We start from the raw sequence: 11,436 nt of genomic DNA on the forward strand, positions 1-11,436 counted from the left end.
TCACGATTTCAAAAGCATCGAGATACGTACAACGTAATCTTGATTTTCATGCACACACATATTTACCGATTCAAGGGCATGATTACCGGTTTTTGTCTTGCCGTAATCCTAGCATAAGTTTGTGCATAGAATTGGTCAAAACATGGGAAAACAAATTAATCACAAACTCGGCTTAAATCAAACATGGGCAATAGTCAAATAGAGGGTTTGGTTTTTTGAGTTTTATGTGAAAATACTTTTAATCTGTAAAAGTCATATTGTCACGATACAGAATAATAAAAAACAACCCACACATTCGAGACTTGACTATGGACACCACGTCTGTCGGGTTCGTTAAAATAATGCCGAATGCTACATACCATATCCATCACCCCTTTTGTTTGTTTTAAGGTAGGATTTGTATGCCAAGATACCTCGGGTAATAATCAGTTAATTCACGTAAATTCGGCGATAACAAAATCCCATTGTTCGTTTATTTGAGCTTGCTTGTTACATCTTTTGCACTTGATTGTTATGCGGATCGAGTCCGATCCTTTAGGACTCGATTCACACTGGGTCCAACGCCCATAACCGTCGATCACGGGGTCCAATACCCCCATATACCGAGTGCGCATTTAATTTAATTTTCGGTCTTTTCCAAAACTATACGGTGAGCATGAGTGAAATCATGACCGAATGCGAACCGACCGGGATTTAGTCATTATAGCTTGCCTTTTATTTATTTGAGAGAACAATGTAAGGTTTTATATTATACATATATTTATGTAAAATCCCGGTCAGAGAGTGGACGGTCAGAGTGTTTATTTGAATTTACGGTGTCAAAACGCATAAGATGAGCGGAACTTAATTAAGCGGTAATTAAATTAAAATGGCAAGCCTAGACAAGCTAGAGTACCGAAAGGGCGTGTGGGATATAGGCCCACAGTTAATAGAACCCCCGAATTCGGAATTTTCGGTTCCATACAGACCATAGGCCTTAGCAATTAGGTGTACCCCGTACCCCTAGACCCGGGCAACTCACCGGCCCTCGACCTTCGGGTCGTAAACTGGCAAGTGGCGACTCCTTCTCACGTGCGTCCGTCGCACGTCCCCGGGAAGGTGGACACTCCCAAGCCGCGTTGCATTTAGGCTCGCGCATGCGTGCCCCGACGAGACGAAATTCGGGTGCGCACAGCTTGGCGACTCCACTGGGAACACTTAGAGGGTTTGGGTTCGTTCTCGCTTGCTTTGTTTGCTTGTTTATTTACCGCTTTCTGCAATTTTCCACTGATCTACTTTATGCATTTTTATTTCTCGCACACGCATTGCATATCATACTAGCTTCAGGTACCTACGGGTCGCGTTCCACGACTGATTTTAGGAAACACAGGTTAGATAGGGGTTCCGAGTAAGGGTACGTCGCACGGTTGGACCGTCGATTTGGCCCCCAAAGATCCCCGCTCGATTTCAAGGAATTGACACCCTTGAGTCGGGAGCCCCCATCCTTACGTAGCACGGTTCCTGTAGTACTAAAACCATGCATTCTGCAGGAGCTCCATGCCATCCTCCAACTCGACTCCAACAATAGTCCTTGAGTCAGCCTGCGCACCAATTTGAATTTTTTCTGTTCTTGAGAGAGATGTGCGATGTATATTATTGATTAAGTAGTGGGCATTTTTATTTTCTGCATGCATGCATGCATCATCCAATTTCAAAATTAGGGTGGCATTTGTATTGACTAGTCTTAAGTCGATCTTCCTTTCATCTTGGTAAGGGATGTCACGCCCGGTCTCCTGCCCGCACCTCGACAGAGTCACACCACCGCTCGAGGAGATTACCCGTATATGGAGAGCATTATGCCCAGTCGACCGCCGTTACATCTCTGCGTTCGTAGGGGATATCCCTTTGCTGGCTACTCGGCAAGTTGATTGGAATTTCCTCGAAGCCACCATCGCATTCTGGAACCCAAGTCGCGCCGTCTTAGACATACAGAGTACCGAGCTCACGCCAACCATCGAGGAGTACCGGACACTCATCGGTCGAACCGCAGTTGTCCACGGTATTGTAGAACCCAACTTCCACACCGCCCGATCAACCCTAGTCTCACGCCTACTCGGGGTTCCCACGACTCGTTTGAATGCTGAACTCGCATACTCCGGCAGCACGAAGATTGCAATCGAGAAACTCCTCTTTTTTATTGAGTCCCGAGCGCATAGGGTCCAGGGGGATTTTCTTCGAAAGGATTTATGTCATGCTGTTCTATTGCTAATCCTTGGGACCCTCTTATTCCCTCGCTCGCATAGTCTCATCGATGCGGCCTTAGCCAGCGTTGTCCTCCAAGTGGTCGGAGGGCGTGGTTATGAGGTAGCCCTCGTGGCTGAGACCATCCGGTCCCTCGACCGCGTCTTGAGAACATGCGACCGAAGGATAAGAGGATCCCCTATGCTTTTACAAATTTGGCTCCAAAGTCACGCAAACCCTCTACGTCTGATGCGCTCGATTATGTATTTTAATGGTCCAGAGTCAATTATTTCTCGATTGCTACCTCTCTTGCGTGTGGAAGAACGCAAGGTCTCTGAGTGGATCAAAATTTTTCATGAAATAGCACTTAGGGGCTTCAAGTGGCGTGCCGCGTGGATGCCACCCGGACCCATGGCCCTTAGGTGTCTTGGTTTTTATGGAGTCCCACTCATGAGTCATGCGGGATCCACCACTTATTTTCCGGCGCGAGTAGTGAGGCAGCTCGGTGGCTTACAGACGGTCCCCGAGGACACGGCGCGAACTAGATTTGAACATACTTGGCGGGAAGATCAGACACCCGCAGATCGCCAAAGTAACGTCGAACAGATCCTGAATGCGTGGCAAACTGTGATTATCGAGCGTCTATATTTCTCCGAGCATCCGACCCTTGATGAGCGGGATTTCCAGGCTACAGAAGAATACATCCTTCGCTTTTACTGATGGGGTCCAGCAGCACACAAGGATCTCGTCAACTCTCCGCGAGTCGGAGATGGCGGGTCACCCGGCGTAACTCCCACTCCGAATATGGACATCCAAGCCGAGCTCACTCATCTTAGAGCCGAAAGAGATCGTCTTCGTCGAGAAGTCGCAGAGAAGGACGAGCAACTTGTTGATCAGCGCCTACTACAGAGAGAGCTCGCCCAGACCCGTGCCGAGCTACAGAGGTGTGATCAGGAATTGGCACGAGCAAACGCCGCTTTGGAGAGGTCCAGGAAAAGGGCCCGCGGGGGTCTATATACACCCTAGGATAGACACCCCCGCCAGACCCTCGAACTAGGACTTTCCATGGCGATGGTTGATTGCTCCCGAGCGCAGTGGAAAATCGACTTAGGACTTCAATTTCAAAACTTGCATTGTACTTTGAACTGTCCCAGTCAATATGAATGACCGCATTAGTATTTTCAAAACTCATGCATCGCATGTATTCTGTTTATTTATTATTTTGCAACTACCACGCATTCCCACATGATAGGTGAGTCGTGCCAAATTTCGCTGGTAGACAACGTACAGTCTTCACCATTCCTCTACGCCTCCACGTGTTCCAACACGTTTCTTGGCCTGTCCTAGGCACCTCCCTCAATGCAACAGAGCGCGTCACTAGGCGTCGTGCGAGCACATCACTCCCTGCCCGTGCCGAATCTTCAGCATACGTCCCTCGATGCGCTCGCACGACACCCACCAGGCCAGTTCGCTTCCCTACACTCTTGCATTAAAATCCTGAACAGTTTATACTCTTTCATTGTTTTCTTTTCCCATTGCAGGAAATTCTCAACAAGAAGACAGCCTAAATACTGAGCGACCACAATTGAGACAACAAACGTCTCTCATCTAGCTCCTTGGGATTTCCACACTAAGTCCCCATCCTTGCTCTACAAAGTAAGACCGCAAGAAAAATCAGAGTCACCGCTTTGCAGTGCCCTGCACTTTTCCTCAGCATTGACCTTTGCTTTTGCATCTTGCACTTTCTTATCGAGCACGCATTTACTGCATTGGGCTCCGACCCCACATCGGGCTCTGGTCCTGCATCGGGCTCCGACCCCATATTTACTGCATCGGGTTTCGGCCCCGCATTGGGCTCCGGCCCCCGCATTTACTGCATCGGGCTTCGGGCTCGCTTTTGGGTTTTGGCCCCGCATCGGGCTTCGGCCCCACTTTTGGGCTTCGGCCCCTCATCGGGCTTCGGCCCCACTTTTGAGCTTCGGCCCCGTATCGGGCCTTGGTCCTGCATTTATTACTTTCGGGCCCCGGCCCAGCATTTACTGCTTTTGGGCTCCAGCCCAGCATTTATTACATTCAGGTTTTGACACATCGCATTTACTGCTTTCAGGCTCATTTGAAATCCAAAATCGACTTGGATTCAAATTCATCCAAGTGATACTCCGAGGAGCAAGTCTAATCCTTTCGCTGCAAAGATTGGAAGTGACAGCTCCACAAGCAGAGCATGACACAACTTTTGATTGCAGGAGATACCAGCATGATCATGCCTCTGATCAAAGAATGGATCTCATCCACCTCTGTTGTGGTCGCCGATTGAATACGGGGGCAACATGCGCAGTCTTCTTTAAACTCTCTTCTGCTTTAATTTAAATGCATTCCCACAAATGGGCTCTCGACATGAACAAATCCTCCAATGGAGCATTATGACAGTCTTTACGACGCCCTATTAGTTCTGTTGGACCTATTCGACTCGCCTGTTTTCATGGGACTCGACTCCTCGAGCCTTCCCTAGGACGACTGCGCATGCTTACTCGCAACTAGGGAAAATATGCTTACGTGACTTTAGTCACGGTCTAACCACTCCAGAGTAGTGATGACTAGATTCCCAAAAACGAATGCCACCTACACGTGGCACCCCATGGGTCCCGCGCGGGACAAAAAGGGATTTTCCTATGGGACCACCTCATATTTCTTACCACATATTCCCCGCATAATCGCCTAATGCATTGTCTTCTTTGTCATCCTTCACAGGGGCACATTGACCACAGGCGAAGAGCGATGTACGAGTTCACGCTTCCTTGAGAACTTGTCTCGGACCCTTTCCTTATACTTTGACGAGGGAGGTGTCCGACGATGAGGTACCCCCATATGAAGTCGAAAACAAGGACAATCGAGCGAATCACTCAGCATTGATACAACCGTCTTCCTCGAACATCCAGTGGCTTCAACAGCGTGTACCCTCCAAGAGGCACGTGCTGGAAAGAACAGCAAGAAATTATCGGAGACATCACACCAGACGCCTACCACGGGCCACTTCAACAAATGAAGACCGAGGCATCCCCGTTCAACATTCGCGCCGAGACAACCTCGGTTCCCTATTCCACATGGGGCAATTTGACATTTTCTTTTCCTAGACAATAGAAGAAATTCACATGTAATGCTTGCAAGGGCAAATGACAGGGAGTTCGACTTCCGAGTGCCCGAGAGTCAAACTTCCAAGAAAGCCGGTCCTCACAAAATAGGGCTAGTAACAAACAACAAGTCTCCACGAGGCGAAGCACACCAAAGCGGCCTCGGCGATGCAAAATCTTGGAGTTTTAAACAAAGACATGGGGCACAAAACAAACCCCAGCTGCAAGAAAAAAAAACAGAGTAAAAAGAAGTGGGAAAAACCCTCCAATAAAGAGAGAGAGAGAAAAGACGCGGAAAAAAAATGCCAATGAACAAAACAAGACATCGCCGAGATTTAAAACTCCAGCTTCGCCAATCTTGAAAAATCAACAAACCCCGACAAAAGGGGAGCAGCAGACACAACTCCTCGACGGAGATAGAAAACAATGCATTCGGAGATTGAATCCTTCGAAACCTTCGCCCTTGCAAACTCGAGAGATAAAAGAATCGAGCTCGCTAGGTCGAAAACCCCTTTTGGGGCGGCCTAGGCAAAAGTTAGGGTAAAAGAGAGGCATGACCGGAAACCCTTTGGGGCGGTCGTGGCAAAAGGAGAGTTCTTTCCCTTTAGGTTGAGAGGTGCGACCCCGAGGTGGGTGACCCGTAGCAAAAGGAGAGCAAAATGAGAGATAGATAAAATTGACCCCCAAGTCTCTCACACATCGTGCGGACTAGGGATCCTCAATGGAAGTGGCCAGATTATCTACTCCAACATGATTCTCGATCAGCCCTCCAACATAGCTCAACCGTCCAGCGTGGATTCCTCCTCAAGCACAGTGGGCAAACCAAGCATGCTATCCAAGCAGTTTGATATAGCTTATACAACAGAAGAATAGAGGAAAAAGGGTACATCTCGCTACAGGCGTGAACTCGTGTATCCTTTTAGCTTGGGGCAACGCGTTCCCCCCAAGCTTTCTCTTTTCTGTTTGTCTTTGCATAACTCCAGAATGGGTTACAGCCACCCTTCAACAGGCTACCACAAAGCCGAAATCCCAGACATTTCTTTTTGGGGTCTAGTCACAGCATTCTGGAAATGGTCAGACTGAGTCTGATCAAATCTAAGCAAAAAAATCCCCACGCGGGTCATAAGTGCAGTCGCCCTACGGTACCTTGACGAGAAGGTTCCTAAGCCGACGGGCGCGTCGAATAATCGACAGAGCCGTTAGGGCATCATTGAGAATGTCCCGATATGCTTGTGCATGGCCAATAGGAGCCTTGGAGGCCTCACATTGAGGCCTTCGAAAATGGGATCTCATTCGCTTTGCCAAAGCAAAAACTCTCCACGGGTCGCCCAGGCGACCCGAAATTGAAGAACATGCGTCGCGAACACATGTACGACGGATGACTTACTACTGATGTCAGGATCACAGGTACATACAAACGCCAGAACTACGACGGACTCTAATTCCCCCATCTCTCGGGGTACGTGGGCACTTCGTCCAGAGCTCGAGTCCTTCATCACAAGACCGGGGCGTCCCCATCAAACTACAATCGCCCCTGCGACAGAGTCGGCATCCGGCAGAGCAACGAGCGACCGCTCTAGTGGTAAGGTTGGCTTCTGGCAGATCAGACGCACAACCACCCAAGGGGCAAAGCGGGCCTCCAGCAAAGCACAACCACCCCGGCGGCAATGCAAGCCACGCCTACCATTACACCATCCCAACAAAGCCATGACCCAATGCCAAGCGCCCCTCTTCGGCGCCCCGCGCCATTCCCTAACACTAGTTGTTGCTTCTACATTCCCTACATTTTCGCATCATGCCCACCTTTACTGCTTTCTGGACTTTGTGTCCATCTTTGCTGCTTTTCGGACTCCATGTCCATCTTTACTGCTTTTCGGACTTCGCGTCCAGGACTCCGTGTCCATCTTTACTGCTTTTCGGACTTCGCGTCCAGGACTCCGTGTCCATCTTTACTGCTTTTTCGGACTTCGCGTCCAGGACTCCGTGTCCATCTTTACTGCTTTTTCGGACTTCGCGTCCAGGACTCCGTGTCTATCTTTACTGTTTTTCGGACTTCGCGTCCAGGACTCCGTGTCCATCTTTACTGCTTTTCTGACTTCGCGTCCAGGACTCCGTGTCCATCTTTACTGCTTTCGGACTTCGCGTCCAGGACTCCGTGTCCATCTTTACTGCTTTTTCGGACTTCGCGTCCAGGACTCCGTGTCCATCTTTACTGCTTTTTCGGACTTCGCTTCCAGGACTCCGTGTCCATCTTTACTGCTTTTTCGAACTTCGCGTCCAGGACTTCGTGTCCATTTTTACGGCTTTTTGGACTTCGCGTCCAGGACTTCGTGTCCGCATCTACTGCATTTTGGACTTCGTGTTTGCATATACTGCTTTTCGGATTTCGTGTCCGCATTTACAACTTTTCGGACTTCGTGTCCTCATTTGCTTCTTCCCGGACTTCGTGTCCGTATCTACTGCATTTCGGACTTCGTGGCCTCATTTACTGCTTTCCGAACTTCGTGTCCGCATCTGCATTTCGAACCTCGTGTCCACATTTACGGCTTTCCGGACTTCGTGTCCGCATATACTGCTTTTCGGACTTCGTGTCCGCATATACTGCTTCTCGGACTTCGTGTCCGCATTTGCTTATTCTCGGACTTCGTGTCCTCATTTGCTTCTTCCCGGACTTCGTGTTCGTATCTACTGCATTTCGGACTTCGTGTCCTCATTTATTGCATTCCGGACATGAACTGCTTTCCGGAGTTCGTGTCCGCATTTACTATTTTTTGGACTTCGTGTCCTCACTTACTACACTCCGGACTTTGTGTCCGTGTCCACTACATTTTGGACTTCGTGTCATCATCTATCACTTTCGGAATTCGTGTCCTCGTTTACTGCTTCAGGACTTCGTGTCCACACCTACTTCGTTTCGGGCTTCATATCCACATTTATTACGTTTTTGATTTCGTGCCCGCATTTACTGCATTTTGGACTTCGTATCCACTTTTACTGCTTTTCGGACTTCGTGTCCATATCGCTTTCCGGACTTCTTGTCCACATTTAATGTCCTTCAAGTATGCGTCTACATTTACTAATTTATGGTTTGTACTATTTTGCAACAGGCCAGACGATCGCCAGGACCAAACGAGGTGCTTTTCATAATCTTTGGCTGCATCCTCTATCCGAGCACGCAACCAAAGAGGGGAAAGCTGTCAGCACCCAATTTCGGTCCATCGGCTCCAGGGGGGCAAAATTGTCATTTTCCAATTTATCACTTTTTTTTTAAAAAAATTAATTAATAATAATAATAAATAAATAAATAAATAAAGGAGAAAAAAAAGAAAAAAAAATTTCGGGTAGGGCCGAGCAAGTTCGGGCAGCGTTGACCGGCTGCCCGTGACCCGTCAGCCCTAATTTAAAAAAAAAAAAGGGTCGGGCAGGACCGGGCAACGCTCGCCGGCTGCCCGCGATCCCCGTCGGCCCGGAGAACCCCCAAATCGCGGTTTTCCGCGATTTTCTCCAAATCAGCCGAAATCTTAACGGAAAAGGGAAAAAAATTGCAATTAAATGGACAGAAAAGCAATTGGGATGGGGAGGAACAAAGCCCAGAAGAAAAAAAACGGGAAATTGGCTCTCGATTTGGCCGATTTGAAGATCGGATATTTCGGAAACCCTCGCCGGAAAACGCGACCTTTCCCCTTGATTCCGGCCGTCTCGACACCGGCGAAGTCCAAATCGGACATCGCGCAGTCCAAGCGGTGCCAAGGGCCATCTCCCGAGCCCTCTCGTGCCGTCGTCGCGGCGTCCAGGGACGAGAACCGCCGCCCGCAGCCTCGCCGCCGCCGCCCTCCCGATCCGGGCCGCTCCTCGCTAACGTGCCTCGGCCCATTTCCTTGTTTCGCAGGTCCAGCCCAGAAGTTCGGCCCATTCGGCCCAACTCCCCAGTTCGGCCCAGCGTCTCTCCCGGGCGGTTTCTCCTTCGGGTGGGCGATCCGATACGACCCGATCCATCCGGCGATTTTTTTTATTATTTTTATTTTTTACAGAGAAGCTCCTCAACTTTCCGGATTAGGTAAATTCTTAACTTAGTGGCATGATTAGTGCTCCTTTCCTGAATATTATTGCTTACTTTATGGATATAATGTGAAATGAGTGTTCTTGGGTCGCGTGGGTGATCGGATTTGTCCCGAACTCGATTTTACGAACTTTCTATTTTTTCACATTTCAGTCCAGAGGACGTATTTTATTTTTTTAAGATCTGCCCCGAATTTCAAAATTATTTTCAATCAAGCCCCGGTCATTTTATTATTTTCCAATCAGTCCTTGGATTTTTTTTAGAATTTTTCCAAGAATCCCAAAGAACTTTTCAAATTGTTTCAGTTTAGTCCCAGGACCATTTTCACCCTTTTCAGATCTGCCCCGAACTTCAAAAAATTCTTGTCAATCAAGTCTCAGTCATTTTACTATTTTCCAATCAGTCCTGAAATTCCCAAAATTTTTCTAGCATCCCAAAGAAATTTCCAAGTTGTTTCAGTTTAGTCCTGGGGCTCTTTTTTTTTTGTTTTCAGATCAGTCCAGATTTTCAAATTCATTTCAAATAAGTCCTAGGACATTTTCAGTAATTTTTTTACACAGTCCCCATTTTTAGAATTTTCATATCAGTCCCCAATTTTTTAGAATTTTCAAATCAGTCCCCAATTTTTTTTTTAGAATTTTCAAATCAGTCCCTGCTCTTTTAAAATCGTTCAATTCAGTCCCCTGGACATTTTCCAAAAATATCCAACCCTTTTCTACTTGGATCATCCACCGACAATGTATGTGCCCCATTTAAATATTTCATTTTTATAATTATATACAATGTGACCATGTCGGAAATTAGAGTTTATCGGGCGGTCAACTAATGGCTATCTCGACGGCTCGAAATCCGTAGACTAAAGCATTCGGCAAGTTTTTAATTAACCTAAAATTCTACATACGGGATAATCGGGACATTAAATTTGGCTAAATTAAATCACTTGATTTCTTTAAATGGATTGCACGAATTGATTAATGATTTGTAATCGCGTCGACCGTTCAAGAACTGTTAGTCATGCCCTTTTCAAAATTCACAATTTCAAAAGCACCGAGATACGTACAACGTAATCTTGATTTTCATGCACACACATATTTACTGATTCAAGGGCATGATTACCGGTTCTTGTCCTGTCGTAATCCTTGCGTAGGTTTGTGCATAGAATTGGTCAAAACATGGGAAAACAAATTAATCACAAACTCGGCTTAAATCAAACATGGGCAATAGTCAAATAGAGGGTTAGGTTTTTTGGGTTTTAGGTGAAAATACTTTTAATCTATAAAAGCCATATTGTCACGATACAGAATAATCTAAAAACAACCCACACATTCGAGACTTGACTATGGACATCATGTCTATCGGGTCCGTTAAAATAATGCCGAATGCTACATACCATATCCATCACCCCTTTTGTTTGTTTTAAGGTAGGATTTGTATGCCAAGATACCTCGGGTAATAATCAGTTAATTCACGTAAATTCGGCGATAACAAAACCCCATTGTTCGTTTATTTGAGCTTGCTTGTTACATTTTTTGCACTTGATTGTTATGCGGATTGAGCCCGATCCTTTAGGACTCGATTCACACTGGGTCCAACGCCCATAACCGTCGATCACGGGGTCTAATACCCCCATACACCGAGTGCGCATTTAATTTAATTTTCGGTCTTTTCCAAAACTATACGGTGAGCATGAGTGAAATCATGACCGAATGCGAACCGACCAGGATTTAGTCATTATAGCTTGCCTTTTATTTATTTGAGAGAACAATGTAAGGTTTTATATTATACATATATTCATGTAAAATCCCGGTCGGAGAGTGGACGGTCAGAGTGTTTATTCGAATTTACGGTGTCAAAACGCATAAGATGAGCGGAACTTAATTAAGCGGTAATTAAATTAAAATGGCAAGCCTAGGCAAGCTAGAGTACCGAAAGGACGTGTGGGATATAGGCCCACACGTAATAGAACCCCCGAATTCGGAATTTTCGGTTCCATACAGACCATAGGCCTTAGCAATTAGGTGTACCCTG

The sequence above is a fragment of the Punica granatum genome, chromosome 6, assembly GCF_007655135.1.
Source record: "Punica granatum isolate Tunisia-2019 chromosome 6, ASM765513v2, whole genome shotgun sequence".
In the NCBI taxonomy this organism is placed as follows: Eukaryota; Viridiplantae; Streptophyta; class Magnoliopsida; order Myrtales; family Lythraceae; genus Punica; species Punica granatum.